The sequence below is a fragment of the Crocuta crocuta genome, unplaced genomic scaffold, assembly GCF_008692635.1.
Source record: "Crocuta crocuta isolate KB4526 unplaced genomic scaffold, BGI_CrCroc_1.0 scaffold184, whole genome shotgun sequence".
Classification (NCBI taxonomy): domain Eukaryota; kingdom Metazoa; phylum Chordata; class Mammalia; order Carnivora; family Hyaenidae; genus Crocuta; species Crocuta crocuta.
In genome coordinates, this window is record NW_027530006.1 from 3,800,474 (window position 1) to 3,816,958 (window position 16,485).

Here is a 16,485-nt window from a genome sequence, read left to right on the forward strand (position 1 = left end):
ACACACACACACACACACACACACACACACACACACACACACACACGCATGCACGCGCGCGCACGCACGCGCGCGCGCGTTCTCAAAATAAATAAAGTTAACGGCAACGATGAAAAGGCTGCTTCTTGTAGCCACATTATCTCCTCTTGAAGAGAACTTCCTGGTCTACAGAGGTCCAGCACAGAGCCACATAAATGGATTTCATTATTGATATATCTTGATTTAAAATAACAACAATGGGGGTGCCTGGGTGGCTCAGATACTTAAGCCACCGACTCTTGGATTCACCTCAGGCCATGATCTCATGGTTCATGGGTTCAAGTAGGGCCTGCCTGGGATTCTTTCTCCCTCCCTCTTTGACCCTCCCCACTCATTATCACTTTCTCTTTCTCTCTCTCAAAATAAATAAACAAAAAATAAGTAAAAAATGAAATGACAAAATTAGTTGCCACTTGTTAAACACTCTCCTTGTGTTCATGGTTACATGCTATGTACTCTACATACCTTAGTTCATATATACTTATTACAGCCCTGAAGATATATAGAAGCCATTCTCATTCTTCATATATTCCATGTATGCTACTTTTCCCACTTTCTAAAATTGTAACTCCAAAAGCAACATTCCTGGAATTTTGAAGTCATTCAGACATGTATACATGTGTCTAGCTAAGGTCAACTAAGGTGACACTCTGCTTCCTTTCAGGTCTCATGTATAAACAAGTAACCTTTCCACAGTTTGTTTAGTACCTCGTATTAACACCTTTTGTTGATTTCACTATTTAAAATGGCCCATGCATAATGCTGTCATGCATGTCTAGTGTTCTCAAGTTCAAGAAGGCTGTGATGTGCCTCATGGAAAACATACATGTGTTAGATAAGCTTTGTTCAGGCATGAGTTACAGTGCTGTTGGCCATGAGTTCAATATTAAAGAATCACCAACACATATAAAATAATGTGGCTTTAAACATAAACACACATAAAACAAGATTATGTGCTGACTGGTTGACAAAAATGACCAAAAGCTCATAGCAACCTAACTATATTCTCTAATTCAGTGTTTACAGCAACTTTATAGACGATAATTACCACAAATAATGAGGATTAATAGTACTTGTAACAACACAGTAGATAGTTTTTACTTCTATTTTACAACTAAGAAGATTGTTGCTTAAAAGGGTGAGAACACATGTCAAGGAGGTAGTAGAGTCTGGGTTCTAGCCAGTTTCTGTTCAGACATGTTCTCCCACCACACACTGGACCTAGAGGGGCTGAACATCCTCATGAGTGAACTCTGGGTTCAGAAGTGGGCTCAGCCCTGACTTGACACTGGGTAGTTAGCTCCCTGCATCTGAGTTTTCTTGTCAATAAAATGGAAATACTCATAATGCATGAATGAGTTAATACGTGTAATGTACTTAAAACAGAGCCTGAGTTCATTTCAAAATTAACAGACTATAGGATCGAGATCAGACCTTATAGTTGGGCCTGAGGAAAGAAAACAAGAAGATAAGGAAATTGCCATCCAGCTAACAAACCAGACCCAGAGGTCCAGGAAATTTACACTCCTTGGGTATTCTATCTCCCACATGGATGGAGACCATAATGGGAAAGTTATAGTTCTTAGCACATAGCCATGTATCACCTCTCATGCACTCATGTGGCAGGAAGCACTCCTTGCATGGATTAACAAGTTCATTCTCTCCATAATAACCAAGCTTGAAATAATGCTATTTGTCAGCTCTTTCAAATCTATGGCTTTGTAATGTCACTAAGAAAATATCACTTTGCTGGTCCCTTCCTGGGTATAGAATAAGGTTTATTCCCATCTTCCAGAAAACCAACCATGTTATAAGATACTGATTTCCATGTTATTTGGTTCTAAATAACACTGAGAGGTATTTATTAAAAATAAAGGTTTGGATTTTTCTCTTCTGCTTTCTAGAATAAACTAATCCTGTCTTCAGTTTTGTAGTGTTATTTAGCAGATTTAATAAGCCAACACATTTAAATTGTTTTTGCACAGTGCCTAGTCAGCACCAGGACACAATGGCATCTTGTGTAGGCTTATATGTCCCTACAAATAATTTAAGTATCTATTTAACATTTATTTAGTAAAGATGCTAACTTGCTGCACTGAGAGAAAGTACTGGCCAGTCCTTCCTCTCTCAGGAATTCACCTTTGGCCTCAGATTCACTCTAGAGCTAGGTTTATCAATACCAGCTCTGTTGACATTTAAACAGGATTATTTATTGCAAGGGAAGCAAGTAGCTGTCCTGTCCACTGTAGAATTTATAGTGGTGCCCCTGGTTTCTACCTACAAGAGGCCACTAACATTCCCCGCCAGTTAGAACAACCAAAAATGTCTCTACAGATTGCCAAGAGCCTCGTCCCACAATATGAGGGGATGAGCCTTCTAGTTGAAAATCACTGCGCTAGAGAATGAGGAAGACATTTACCTGGTAAGCACTCAAGGGAACCAACCTGATATCCACTGAAATCTGAAATGTTTGGTCTGCATCCATGGCATACCATCCATTCATTATTTCTACTATCAGCCCTATGAGGTTGCACAAGGCCCCACCACAAGCTAGTGATACATAGGACAGAAAATGTGTATGATCTATGTGACACAGTGTATGCAGCACTCACTATGGGGATGACATCTGGTAAAATGTTTCCGTTCCCTTCTCACAGTGATGCTCCCACAACACTCAGAGACTGGTACTTGGGCACAACATGATCAGCCTGCCCTTAAAGCTGTGTCGAGCATATTACAAGCTAGATACATGATAGTTCTCAGTGTGATTATTAATATAAAATTTTGCCCCATAGCTATCTATTTAACCTGTGCTTTTTAAAAAGCCAAATCCATCTACATAAAGAGAAACCAAGAAAATATTGTTTTTACTCTCCTTTTAACATAATACCGCCAGCTGATACCCTTACAGTCTCTTGAAAAGTTGGTGATAATGCTTTGTTTCTAGGTGAACACTTACATTTCTTTCCTCTGTGCAGTCGCAAGTACATGTTGCATCATGATTCAAACTATCACAGGTGCTTGATTCCCCCTCATGCTGTTCACAAACTGGACCTAGGGAGGTTGATTTAGGACATGAAGATAGCACCCACCACTTCTAATAGTGCTCTGGAGCCTCATTTCAGATGTAGTCCATTGCTTTGGGAAACTAAAAGCATAAATGCCTTCACCATAAATAACAGTAAGCAGGTGCCATATGGTTTGGCAGTTGCATGTGGTTACATATCACATCATTATCTCTTGCATTAAACACCCTGATTAACAAGGGAGTGAAGCTGTCTCCCCTTTGAAATTTTAGCCAAGGGTGTCAGCAACTCAGCCAGGAATTGGGGCAACACCAGAAGTCAAACAAACCAAACATTGCCCCCCCTCCCCGCAAAACCTACAAGCAGTATTGCTTCCAGCTTCGCCAACAATTCTACGGGAAATATTGCATTATTCTCTTGTCAAATGCTCACTTACCTCTAGGGAAAAAAAACGAGTCCTCTCAGAAGGGAGGTAATGACTGTGCCTATTCCTTCCTTGAATGAACTTTCCTTTGTTACATTTAGATAGAGTCTTAATAAAATCACCTTTGCAGGAAAACATGAAATAAATTCAAGAGATTAAGGCTTAGACATAAAAAGAGACAGGTGGCACATTGGAAAGAAAAGATCTGTTTTAAATATCTGTTTCAATAATACTGTCTTTCAGAAAGACAGTATTTGCCTTGAGCTGGGCAGATGCTAAGAGCAGCTCATAAATTAGTGCATTTACTCACCACCACCACAATCCAGGTGATAAAGGACCTTATTAGTATCCCCATTCCACAGCCAAGAGTCTCAGACAAGTTGAGGAACTTGGCCAAGTAAGTTGCAGAACTGGAATTTAAACCTAGGAAGTGTGTTCCATAGTCCAATTGCTTAACCACTGCTGTAAACTGCTTTATGAGTCGAATCTTATTCTCAGACACTCAAGGCTTATTCACAACGGGCCTTGTTAATAAAAAGGTTACTGGTTATTTAACCTGGAGAAAGCCTCACTTTTTTGAGATTGCTACCTCTTAATCTATAAAGCAGGAATAATTATAACCCTTATACCCAAGGATAATATATGTAAAAATTCTACAGAAATCTAAGAAATTATTAAGCACTGTATCACAGCACAGTGTTGTGTGCCATAAATTAATGTAAAGACATCACAAGATAGGGGGACTAACTTTTCTGAACACCAAAGCACATACTAGAGGGACTATTTTAGGAGAAAATGTGCATAATCTACTTAAAAGGGAAAAAACTGAACACAAAAAAGTATGTATATCTTGGTATATGTAAGTACATTTACAACAATATGTATATGGAGAAAAATTATGTCTTGAAATTTAATAGAAAGTTGATCTTGGGGCACCTGGGTGGCTCAGTTGGTTAAGCTTCTGACTTTGGCTCAGGTCATGATCTCATGGTTCATGGGTTCAAGCCCCATATCAGGCTCTGTGCTGACAGCTAGCTCACAGCCTGGAGCCTGCTTCGGATTCTTTGTCTCTCTGACCCTCCCCTGCTCAAGCTGCCTCTCTCTCCCTCTAAGAAATAAATAAAACATTAAAAACAAGTTGGTTTTGTATAAACATAAGCATACCCAGATCTACATAAATGTATCTACCTACATATTTACCTACTATACATTCCTCTTTATGACTAGAAGAATGTTAAGAGGAAAAAATATTAACAATAGTTATCTTGCAATAGTGCCTTTGTTTTCCAAACTGTCTGCATTTAAAAGGTGTTGCTTTATAATTCTCAACAAAATGAGAAAATGTTCATTTTTAATATGTATTACAGACATGTAATACATGAAATCCTCTAATATGTGAAATAATTTATTCGTAACTCAGAAAATTGGGGTAACAATGAAGCCACAGAAACCCCCATTTTAACACAAGTTGTGAAGATCAAGTCTCATGTTTATTATTGTGCTATCTACTTTCTCAGGTCTCCAGGGGGGTTACCAAAACAAAGTAATCTTCCCAGGGAAAAAAAAATTGTTTCACTGAACTAGCACTATGGTGAAGTGGTCTGCCCAGAGATTCCACTCTATCTGAATTGACCTGGCTCTTGAAAGAACTTGTTCTGGTCATAGAAGCTGTTCCTAGATCATTATCAGAAATCATTTTGCTTCTCATCCCTTTCACAAGTAGATGTGAAATCCCAGGCATTCTTGCCTGTTCTTTTTTCTATGGTTTAAAATAACCTCTGAAGTTGAAGAAAACCAAAATGTGCATGTTTAGTATCCTGTCTCTATCCTACTTCCATCGGTTTCATTTTCCTAGAGTATGGCCTGAGTCAGAAAACATCCTTCCTCCACTGCTTCTAATGGCCCCCTTTACACACAGGTCAGGTCTCCACCTACCTCGAGGGCTTCCACCATATGGCTGCAGCTTGCCTTTCCAGTCTCGTCTCCTCCTGCACCCACATCTGTATCCTGCGTGGATTTCTCACCACTGACAAGTCAGGCTCCACTGTCTCTTAGTCCTTGTTTACCGGTGATGATGATCTCTTTCCTGGAAAGGTCTTCTTCCCTCTACATCTCAGCACCCCAGAAAAATCCTACCCAGCCTCCAAACCCCAGCTCCATCGCATCAACTTGAAGCATTTTATCTTTTGTGTTTATTTTTAATTGAGGCTAACTTGACATCTAATATGTTCTTAGTTTCAGGTGTGAAGTGATTTGATAATTATATACATTACAAAATGCTCGCCACAGTAAATGTGGTTACCATCTGTCACCTTACAACATTATTACAATCTTATAGACTATATTCCATATGCTGTACTTTTTATCCCCATGACTTAATTACTTTATAACTGGAAGTCTGTACCTCTTAATCTCCTTCACCTATTTCACCCATCCCCGACTCCTCTCCCCTTTGGCAATCACCAGTTTGTTCTCTGTATTTAGGAGTCTGCTTCTGTTTATTTGTCTGTTCATTTGTTTTCATTTTTATATTTTACATATAAGTCCAACTATACAATATTTGTCTTTCTCTGACTTACTTCACTTAGAAGAATATGCTCCAGGACCATCTTTGTTATTGTAAATGGCAAGATGTCTTTTCTATGGCTGAGTAATATTTCATTGTGTGTGTGTGTGTGCATGTATACACACTACATTTTCTTTATCCATTCATCCAGTGATAGACACTTAGGCTATTTCTGTATCTTGCCTACTGTAAATAAAGTAGCCATAAATATAGGTGAACTCAATAAAGCATTTTAATTCCTCTCAAAAAGGATATTCTTTCACCTCCTTTAAGCACTTTTTCTCTCAGTACTTTCTACTTTTTTTCCCCTTACAATATTCCTTTCTCTACTTTACACTGTAGAGAGTAATCAGATATCAGGACATCAAAATTTCCCCACACAGAGAGCTTACCATATAGTGAGTCTCTGCCAGAAAGTAAACAGAATAAGCTAGCATTTGTATAGGACATTAATATACCAAATGCTTCCATGTACATTATTTCAAGTAATCCTCATGAGCTCTCATGACAGATGTCATCAATATGATCATTGTTCTTTTGTAGATAAAGAGACAAAAGTTGACTTACTGGAATGACCTGAGAATTCACCAGTGGTGTCTGTCTCCAATAAAGGTGCTAGCATTTTACTCCAAAAGAATTTCTCATCGGTGCTTCCTGTTGTCCATCCACCTTAATTAACCTGATTCTTGGAGAGGCCAGCTGTGGCTTGGCAGAGACAACAGCTTTCCCTCAACTAATGAGACCCCAGAAGGAAGGTTACAAAGTGCTATCTGTGACCAGTGGAGCCAAGCTGGAAGAAAAGTCACTGGTAAAACTCATACTTACTGGGGTGGCTGTGAAGTCCACACAGCCAGCCACACTCACCGTTCATCCCACCCCCTCACTTTCATGTGTGCTTTTACTTGCCAGGTTGACCTGGATGAGTATGTCCAGGAGCCCAGCTGCTAGGGTCATGGCCCTTTCCAAGCTCTGAGCAAGCAGGTCTGTGTCGAGGAGACACAACTTCCCCTGATGCTCACAGTGAGCTCCTGCCATTCTTCGTATCTAGGAGTCTTCCAAACTGTAGTCACTCCTTTGGGCTCAAGACCTGTAGCAGTCATTCATTCAACAAACTGTTGACTTGTCCCTGTTATAGGACAAGGGTTATTATCATGGGCTCCAAAGCCTGAGCAAGAAAGAAGATAGACCCACACCCTGACTCATAGAATGGTGTTATCTTTCCAGAAAGACCTTCCTCACGTATAAGCATGTGTCATCTTGCACTGTTATAACAAAATACCATAGACTGGGTGGCTTAAGCAACAGACCAGATGCCTCATGGCTCTGGAGGTTAGAAGCCCAGGATCAAGGGGCTGGCCAATTTGGTTGCTATGAGGGTTTTCTTCCTGGTTTGCAAATAGACATCTTGCTCCATCCTCACCTTGCAATGAGAGAGATCATCTCTCTTGTATCTCCTCCTATAAAGGTAATAATCCCAGAATGGACCTCATATTACCTCATCTTTTTTTAAGGTATTTAACTTTTTATTTATTTATTTATTTATTTATTTATTTATTTATTTATTTAAAGATGAGATAGGGAAAATGAGAGAGCATGTGCAAGTAAGGGAGGGGCAGATTTTACAAGGGAGAGAGGGAATCCAAACCAGGCTCCATGCTGTCATCACAGAGCCCAATGTGGGGCTCCATCTCATCAACTATGAGATCATGACCTGAGTCAAAATCAAGAAATCAGACACTCAACCAAATGATATCCAGGTGTCCCCTCTCATTACCCCATCTAAACCTAATGCCTCTCAAAGACCCCCTTTCCGAACACCATTACACTGGGGTTTAGGGCTTCAACATAAGACTTTGGGGAAGATGCAAACATTTAATCTACAGCACCATGTTTCCTAAAAGGGTGCTAAAACATTAGTATCCCCTCACAAACCCCAGTGAATTATTCCTCAGTAATGAGAGTCCTCTACTAATTTATTTCTTTATTTATTCAAATATATACTGAAGATATGCTGTAGACTTTTCTGCCCTTGTGCTATCTACACTTAAGAAAACATGCCCAGCCCACTTAATGTGTCATGTTTTCATTTTTATTTTTCAGAGACAGAGAAAGCATGTGCACACAGACACGCATACAAGCAGGGGAGGAGCAGAGAGAGGGAGAGAGAGAAAGAATATCAAGGAGGCTCTGTGCCCAGTGTGTAGCCCGACATGGGGCTCAATCTCACAACTATGAGATCATGACTGAGCCAAAATCAAGAGTAGCATGCTCAACTAATTAGGCTAACCAGGCATTCCTAATAGGTCATGTTTTCAAATCTGAAGTATCTTTCCTAAAGTCTCCTGGTTTTGCACTCCTTCCCTATGTCATGTTACTACTTAATACCAAAGAAACATGATCTCAATATATCATGCTTCACAGTGTTGGAACCCAGTGAACTACAAATGCATTCATTCAGTCAACATCATTAGCCCTGCTTCTATCTGACACACTGAAAATAAAAACAGAAATAAAACCTTCTGCCAATATGCACCACTCTCAAATGAAGGAGATGAATGAAAAGTCAATGGAGGGGAGACAAACTCAAGGTGTATACACTTGTTCACAGTGTGCAGAATCCTCAGCTTCTCACCAGGGAGATTGATGCAGCAGGTTGAGACAGGGCTCCAGAATCTACACAGTTCATATGCTTCTGAGGTGATTAGAATGCAGTCAGCAAAGGACAGATGAAGACAAGTTCCAAAAGAGTGGCTCATCAGAGCACTCTTGGGAGAGAAACTAGCATGTTCAAAAAGGATACAGGTATGGATACAGATTATATATATGCAGATATAGATCCCAACGCTTCCTGTCCCTTGGCATGAAGGCTAGAGGTCCAGAATGTTCAAAATGGTTTACTATTATAATGAAAGATGCCAAAGGGAACCTGTCTTAGAGGTGAAGACTTGTTGGAAGACATACACTGCACAAAGTTTATTTAACCTGTTGCTATGCCTTAACTGTACTGCAAAGAGAACAGTTGGGGGTGGAAGGCCACTTTCATTTCCCCTCTTCCATCCCAGTCTCTAAACCCTGAGGGAGAAAAGAGGTAGTAATAGAGGTCTGGCTAATATACAGCTTGTCGGTGTGCTAATGGTCTGATGCCACACACCATTTCACAAAGGCTACCCAATAGCCCTTAGATATTAGAACCCAGTTACTCTCAGACTGAGATAAATTTAAAGTAGTACCCAGGGGACAAGTCTATACGAGGTCAATAACTCACACTGGACCTGGAAAGTCTCTTGCTAGAATCTGTACAGAGTGGGAGATGTTTTACTAGAGAACCAATGACTTGCCTAAGGCCCTGTGGACCCATGGCTCCAAAGCCTGTTTTCATCGGCACTGCAATGTCCAACAGAGATTAACTCATGCCAATGGTACTGAGTATTATTTCACTTTCAAATGATAAGGATCTGAAATCATCTAGCTAGGTTATTTACCTAGTATAAATCTTACAGTCTTTGTCATTATAAACTACTCTAACTAATCTTTCTCAATTCTCTACTTGGAATACCCATGGAGCATGAAAATAACTAGACTCCAAAATTTTCCCAGAAAATAAATTTGTTGCCAATTCTCTCATATACTTTCTCTCTCCCAAGTGATCAAAGAGTAATGGGCAATTTGATCTAATCTTCTTTTAAATAGATGTACTCCTACAATCATTTTGTTGTTATAAATAATTAGGTACGTTATGGCCTCTTTTAAACAGCACTAGGTATTCTATTCTATTCTAACACACTTCTATAGCAACACCTGTGTAGAGGATCCATAAGTAATACTAAGAAAACAGAGACTTTGGGACTTGGCAGCTCATTCACATTATAATGAGAAAGTAACAAAGTAGCCAACAATGTATATTTAACTCTGATATTTAATTAACCACACTGTATTAAGTGTAAGTCTTAGGTGAAGGAATGAAACAAAATGGGTAATTAGGATTCACTCTGCTTAAAAACAAAAACAAAAAGGGGCGCCTGGGTGGCTTAGTCGGTTAAGCGTCCGACTTTCGCTTAGGTCATGGTCTCGCGGTTTGTGGGTTCGAGCCCCACGTCGGGCTCTGTGCTGACTGCCAGCTCAGAGCCTGGAGCCTGTTTCAGTCTGTGACTCCGTCTCTCTCTGACCCTCCCCTGCTCATGCTGTCTCTCTCTCTCTCTCTCCTAGAAATAAATAAAACATTAAAAAAAAAAAAAAAGCCTACTTCTTTATACACGTATGACAGTTTGGTTTGTCATGCACCAAGATTCTAAGTTAACCGACACTGAACAAATGTTTGTATGAAGGAAATTTACACATCCACAAAATATTGGCTAATTAAACAAACAAACAAACAAACAAAACACTTCATCATGAAATCAGAAGGATCAATTCATTCTTAAAATGAATTCTCAAGCTGACCAGCCAAGTACCAAATCTGGTTACTGACTCGGCAGTGTTTAGCATGTACGTCTTGCACTGGGCACATGCTTTCCAGCTCATCTGCCCCACCACTCTCCATTTTCCACACCTATAAATTCATATACTCTCCATTTTCCACCTATAAATTCATACATTTCTGCTATTTTCTTTGGCCCCTGATGGCATTTGAAAGGTCATGACCCTGCCTTAGAAATGAACTAAGCAAGACTGGGCTTCAGGGGCCAACCCTAATTGTATTTTTTGCCACTTTGATGCCAGAAAGGGAAAATGGGAAGGAACATATACCTGCAAAGGCAGAGCAAGGGGCTAATTATGGTTGGTTTTCAAATATTGGGCCCAAAGTTCCTTGCCTTGATGTGGACTTCTGTGTTCAGATGAAAATTTTAAGGAACTTAAATTTTAGAGATTTTTTCAAGTCCTGTATCTGGATGATCTAATTTGATCCTCCACCCCCACAGAACAGGAATTATTATTTCCCTTGGTGGGAGAAGGACAGGGAATAATGTACGCCAAGTGCTCACCACAATGCCTAACACATGTTGAGGGTGTTACCAGTATTGACGAGAAGTCCCGCCCTCCATTTACTTGACATGTATTTATTAAGCACCTACTCTATGCCATGCAGTAGAACTCCAGGTTCTAGGGGCTTTGATACAGCAATGAATAAATAACTCCTGTTCTCACGTTGCATATATTCTAGGAGAAAACATTGCCAATAACCTAACAAATCTGTCAGGTAGTGATGAGAGTCATGAAGACAAGTCAAACAGGGTAAAGGGTGATCAGGGAAGTGCTGATTACAGGGAGGTGTCACCAAGGAAGGGCTCTGTCCAACGCTGTTTTGCAGTCAGGAATGGAGAAATAAATGGCTCTATCCTTGCGCCTTGATTTGGGCTAGCGTTTTATTTTTTTTATAAAAAGGTTCACGTTAGTACAGCTTGTTAACAGTCAAAAGGTAATTTCCATTTGGCAACACTCTAATGAATAAAACATTGCTAGGAATAGCAAGCAGAATGTGATCCGCTGGAGGCTATACACAGAGCTTCGGAAATTAAGGCTCTGACCCTGGGCCACCACTGCAATGAGAAGCAAAGATAGCACATGCTCCCAGGTACTTGGGAAGAGAGAGATGTTTCTGTAAGTGAATAGCACACCCTTGATCTTCTGTTCGATTTCAGAAGTAACTGAGCTTTCTTCAAATCAGCCAAAAATAAATTAAGAGGAAAATGGACCCCACCAGAACATCTCAAATTAGAAACCTTTTCATATTTGAGGTCTTTCATGCCTCTGGCATCAGAAGGCTGAGAAAGTGGAGCTAATCTCAATTTCTTCCTTACCCTGTACACTCAGGCTTATGAGTTTTCTGACATACCTGTGACATTGGCATTCAAATCAATCCAGCAGGCACTTATTGATCCTCCATGACATGCCAGGATACCAAGGTAGAATATGATCCATATTGCAAATAAGCTTGCAGCCAAGTAGGGAAGACAGCTGTGTGAGCAAATAATTGCAATCAAGTGGGATGAGTGAAACAGTGGATCATTAAGGAGTAGGAAAGAAAGAAAGGAGAGGAGCATTGAAGAAAGCTTCCAAGAAGTAGCAAACCAACTGGCTTTGGGAAATGAACATGGGCCAAGTGAGAAAATCAAGCCATAAAGAGGACACAGCATGAATAAAAAAAACATACAGTTCTAAAACAGCATGACACACTCAAAGGAGCTATGAATAGAATTTGGGGTTTCCAGGGCACAAAGTAAAAGTGGACTGATGTCATGAGAAGAAGCTCAAAAGCTAGATAGGGATCAGGTCCTAAAGAATCTGTTTGTACTGCTTTCTTATTTCATGTGTTTAAACAGGGTACTAATTGGCTGTCCATTGAAAAATATACATGAGGGGCACCTCGGTGGCTCAGTCGGGTTGAGCGTCTGACTTTGGCTCAGGTCATGATCTCAGGTCTCGTGGGTTCGAGCCCCACATCCAGCTTTGTGCTGACAGCTCAGAGCCTGGAGCCTGTTTCCAATTCTGTATCTCCCTCTCTCTCTGACCCTCCCCTGCTCACACTGTCTCTCTCCGTCTCTCAGAAATAAATATAACATTAAAAAAACTAAAATTAAATTAAAAAAATAAAAATATCCATGAAAACCCATTAGTTAATTTTGTTCCTCAGAGTCATTCACACATTCATCTCCAACTTTAATAACTTGTTATTCATGGCCTGAGATCTCCTTATCCTACCCCCTCTAGAGTTATACCTTAATGTATGAAATTGAATTTATGGTTAGTGAAGGGTAACAGATTAATAGGACTATAAATTAATCTATTCATCCATATACTAATAGTAGAAAACCTAAAAAGAGTCAGTTCAATCTAACACCATCTATTATTATGCCTTAAAACTCAAGCCTAGAGAAATGAGATGAAAATTTATAACCAAAGACCGAAGAGCAGGGGGCAAGCAAGACATGTGACCACAGGGAATACTATGCAATATTCTGTTTCCAGAACCCTCTTAGGAAGACACTTTCAAACAGTCTTAAAATTTCTTATTTTAAAAAATTGTGTCATGTTTATATTACATCAATTAGCAGTGTTTTATTGCTTCACCAATAAAGGAAGCCATATTAAACTATGATTTACTCCAGTCCATTATTAACAAATAATATGATGATGGTAATAATAAATGAGTGAGTGACTAAAAAAGGGACATGGAAGCTATTAAGAAATACTCTGTTTTGGAAAGAAAAGGGGAAATAGAATTTAATAATCCTTCATTGGCCATAGTCTGATTGGAGCCGCCGAATATAGAGCCTATGTGCCACCATGTTATATCCCATTCATATGACAGATATTGCTGACCCATTAGTATTCTTTCCTCTATAATCATCAGCCACTTGCCCGAGGCTGACATTTAGGAGCTGGCAACCACAGTATGCCAACCTCAGCTAACAGACTCCTACCTTTTTCCAACAAAATCAGATGCCCTCTATTGAAATCCATCTTCCATTGTTTCACCAACATTGTCTTCCTACAAGTGAAAGCCAACCATATTGATCAGCCTCATGAAGAGCTCCCACTGGCTTATTTATTCCTAGAAGGATAAACACAAATTTCTTAATGTAGTCTTGAAGTCTTTTCACAATTTGTACTTACCTCACCTCTGTTTGTGGCCTCACCCCCACCCCTTTCTCTTTTCTATACCCTAATTCAGGGTTTGACATTCAAACCTTTAACAACACCTGGATTTTGTACATGGTATTCCATTCTTCTTTATCTGGTAAACTACTAGTCATGCTACAAAGTGTATGAATCAACTGTCACTTCTCCAGTGAGCCCTTCCTGTAGCAGCCATCTGTTAGCATCCACTCTTCCTGGTTCAGGACACATTTTCTTCCTGACTTTCAGCACAAAGGGTTCAGGGGAGGCCACAAGAGAGGTCACCTGGCCAATGAGCATGGTATCATCCTGGACACAGAAACCAGTTCACAAATGGACATGTGTCACCAGCTGTACAGAGTACATTCCATCTAGTACACTACTAAAAAATAGGCTTGAATTTTAAAAATCTAATAAAGAGTCACCCTGCTGTGTAGATCATTTTTGCCATCCTATGGGAAGAGGTTGCAGAAATATCCCTCCCTGAGAAAGGAACAGTCAAAACAGGGATAATAAGCTTCTTTCTAATGACCGTATTTGAGTCCCTGGACTTTGTTTTTCTTAAGTTTGAGTTTTTATTTTGCATAGAAAAGGATCTCACTGACATATTCCCCTAGTACCTACCAAAAAAAAAAATGAATCACTATTTCCTTTATGGTCCCATAGAACTCTTCTTAAAACCCCCAAAAGAGCAATTATCATGTCCCATCATTATTTATTTAGACAGCTGTGTCCATTACTAGAGTGTGAGCAGTGAATGTGTCTTATTCACCTTTGGGACACCAGTGCCTGACACACCATCAGTACAGATGTCTGTTGAATGAATAGGCTGAGGAATAAATTCCAGCCACATTTCTAGTTTCATTTTCCTCTCAGAATATCTTCATGAATTTTAAGGGCCAATGATCCCCACATTTTCCTTCCCTCTTCAATATGCTCTTGTAATTTCCCATGACACCACAGGTAGTTGTCTTTCCAAACCACCTTGTAAGTCTCTCAGATAATGAACTCCATTTCAGCAGAGTTAGATGCCACATAAGAACCTCCATGAGACTAATATGTTAAGAAAAATAATATTAAAATATTCATGTGCAGGGAGGGCAAGGGGTGCCTGACTTTCCCAGTTGGTGAATCATCTGACCCTTGATTTCGGCTCAGGTCATGAACTCATGGTTTGCAAAATCAAGCCCTATGTTGGGCTCTGTACTGACAATGCGGAGCCTGCTTGGGATTCTTTCTCTCTGCCTGTCTCTCACTCTCTCTCTCTCTCTCTGCCTCTCTCTCAAAGTAAATAAACAGTAACAAATAAAAATAAAATGTTCATGAAGGAAATGCAAGGAAATCTAATTTTTTAATGTGAATTATGGAAAATAAAATTTAATCCTATCTTGGGGTGCCTGGGTGGCTCATTCCATTAAGCATCTGACTCTTTATTTCAGCTAAGATCATGATCTCACGGTTGTGAGATCCACACTGAGCATGGAACCTGATTGCGATTCTCTCCCTCTGCTCCCCTGTTTGCATGCTCTGTCTCAAAATAAATAAATAAATAAATTTTAGAACTTTTTAAAAAATTAATTTTTTAGAATTTTTTAAAAAGATAATTTTTAAAAATTCGATCCAATTCTTGTGACTGGTGGGTCCGAGGATACATTTCAAATCCATGAAGATAAATAGCAAAATGTTTTAAAAATTATATGAGAGTGGTAAGATATCTGGTGATTTATTTCTCTACATTCTTTATTCCTTTCTGTATTATCTTTATCATTTTATTTTACAAAGAGCATGGATTTATATTATAATAAGAAAACAAAAAGCTCTTTTTGTTTTAAAAATAAAATTATGGGGTGCCTAGGTAGTTCAGTCAGGTAAGTGTCAGATTTCAGCTCAGGTCATGGTCTCGCAGTCCATGAGTTTAAGCCCCCATCGGGCTCTGTGCAGACGGCTCAGAGCCTGGAGCTGCTATGAATTCTGTGTCTCCTTTTCTCTGTGCCCACCCCCCCCTTCTTCCCTCCTCCCTCTCTCAAAAATGAATAAACATTAAAATTAAAAAAAAATTTTAATGTTTTTTATTTATTTCTGAAAGAGAGAGAGCACGACCAGGAGAGGGTCAGAAAGAGAGACACACATAGAATCTGAAACAGGCTCCAGGCTCTGAGCTAGCTGTCAGCACAGAGCTCGACATGGGGCAAACCGCGAGATCATGACCTGAGCCAAAGCCAGACGCTTAACCGACTGAGCCACCCAGGTGTCCTCAAAATTTTTTTAAATAAATAAAATCACATGTCTCCTTTGGCCCAATGTAAGGGAAGATGGAGAAGTCTCATCTTTAAATGAGAGACTTTTAAATCAGAGATTTAGAATCAGATTCAGTCACCACTTCAGCCTCCTGCACCAGACCCTCCTCCTTAAACCCTTACATTTTGGTCAGAATCCAAATAATTGCTCCTACTCCCCCCATTCACTGGGCTTTGCAGATGCAACCCTTGATCTCTACCTTAAGAAAACATCACTCTCCCATGATGTAGATAACAGCACCACTAACCCTATCTGTCATGTTAAAATATTCACATTCAAGGGATTGAGATAAAGTAAACATGTGTCATGATATACCCATATGGCAATCAAAATGAATGTTTGCAATTAAAATAGCATGCAGTTGATCAGGGCCTGTGTCTTGATGTTTCAGTTAAAAACAAACATGAAAAGGGGCACCTGGGTGGCTCAGTCGGTTAAGCGTCCAACTTTGGCTCAGGTGATGATCTCACCATTCCAGAGTTGGAGCTCCTCATTGGACTGTGTGCTGATAGCTC

The 16,485-nt window shown here is 39.7% G+C and overlaps 1 long non-coding RNA gene across 2 annotated transcripts in view; it reads right to left on the bottom strand.

Annotated features, from left to right (window-relative positions):
* The window catches only part of LOC144231283 (uncharacterized), a 103,110-nt gene extending 89,507 nt beyond the window's left edge, over window positions 1-13,603 (bottom strand). Inside the window, exons 1-3 of one of the 2 annotated variants that reach the window (XR_013335026.1) lie at window positions 13,477-13,603; window positions 11,889-12,010; window positions 2,999-3,093 (exon numbers count right to left, since the gene is read on the bottom strand). This is a non-coding gene — a long non-coding RNA (uncharacterized LOC144231283). The remainder of the gene's footprint in view (window positions 1-2,998; window positions 3,094-11,888; window positions 12,011-13,476) is intronic. The other variant, XR_013335027.1, reaches the window with a different exon arrangement.
* Window positions 13,604-16,485: the final 2,882 nt, after the last annotated feature.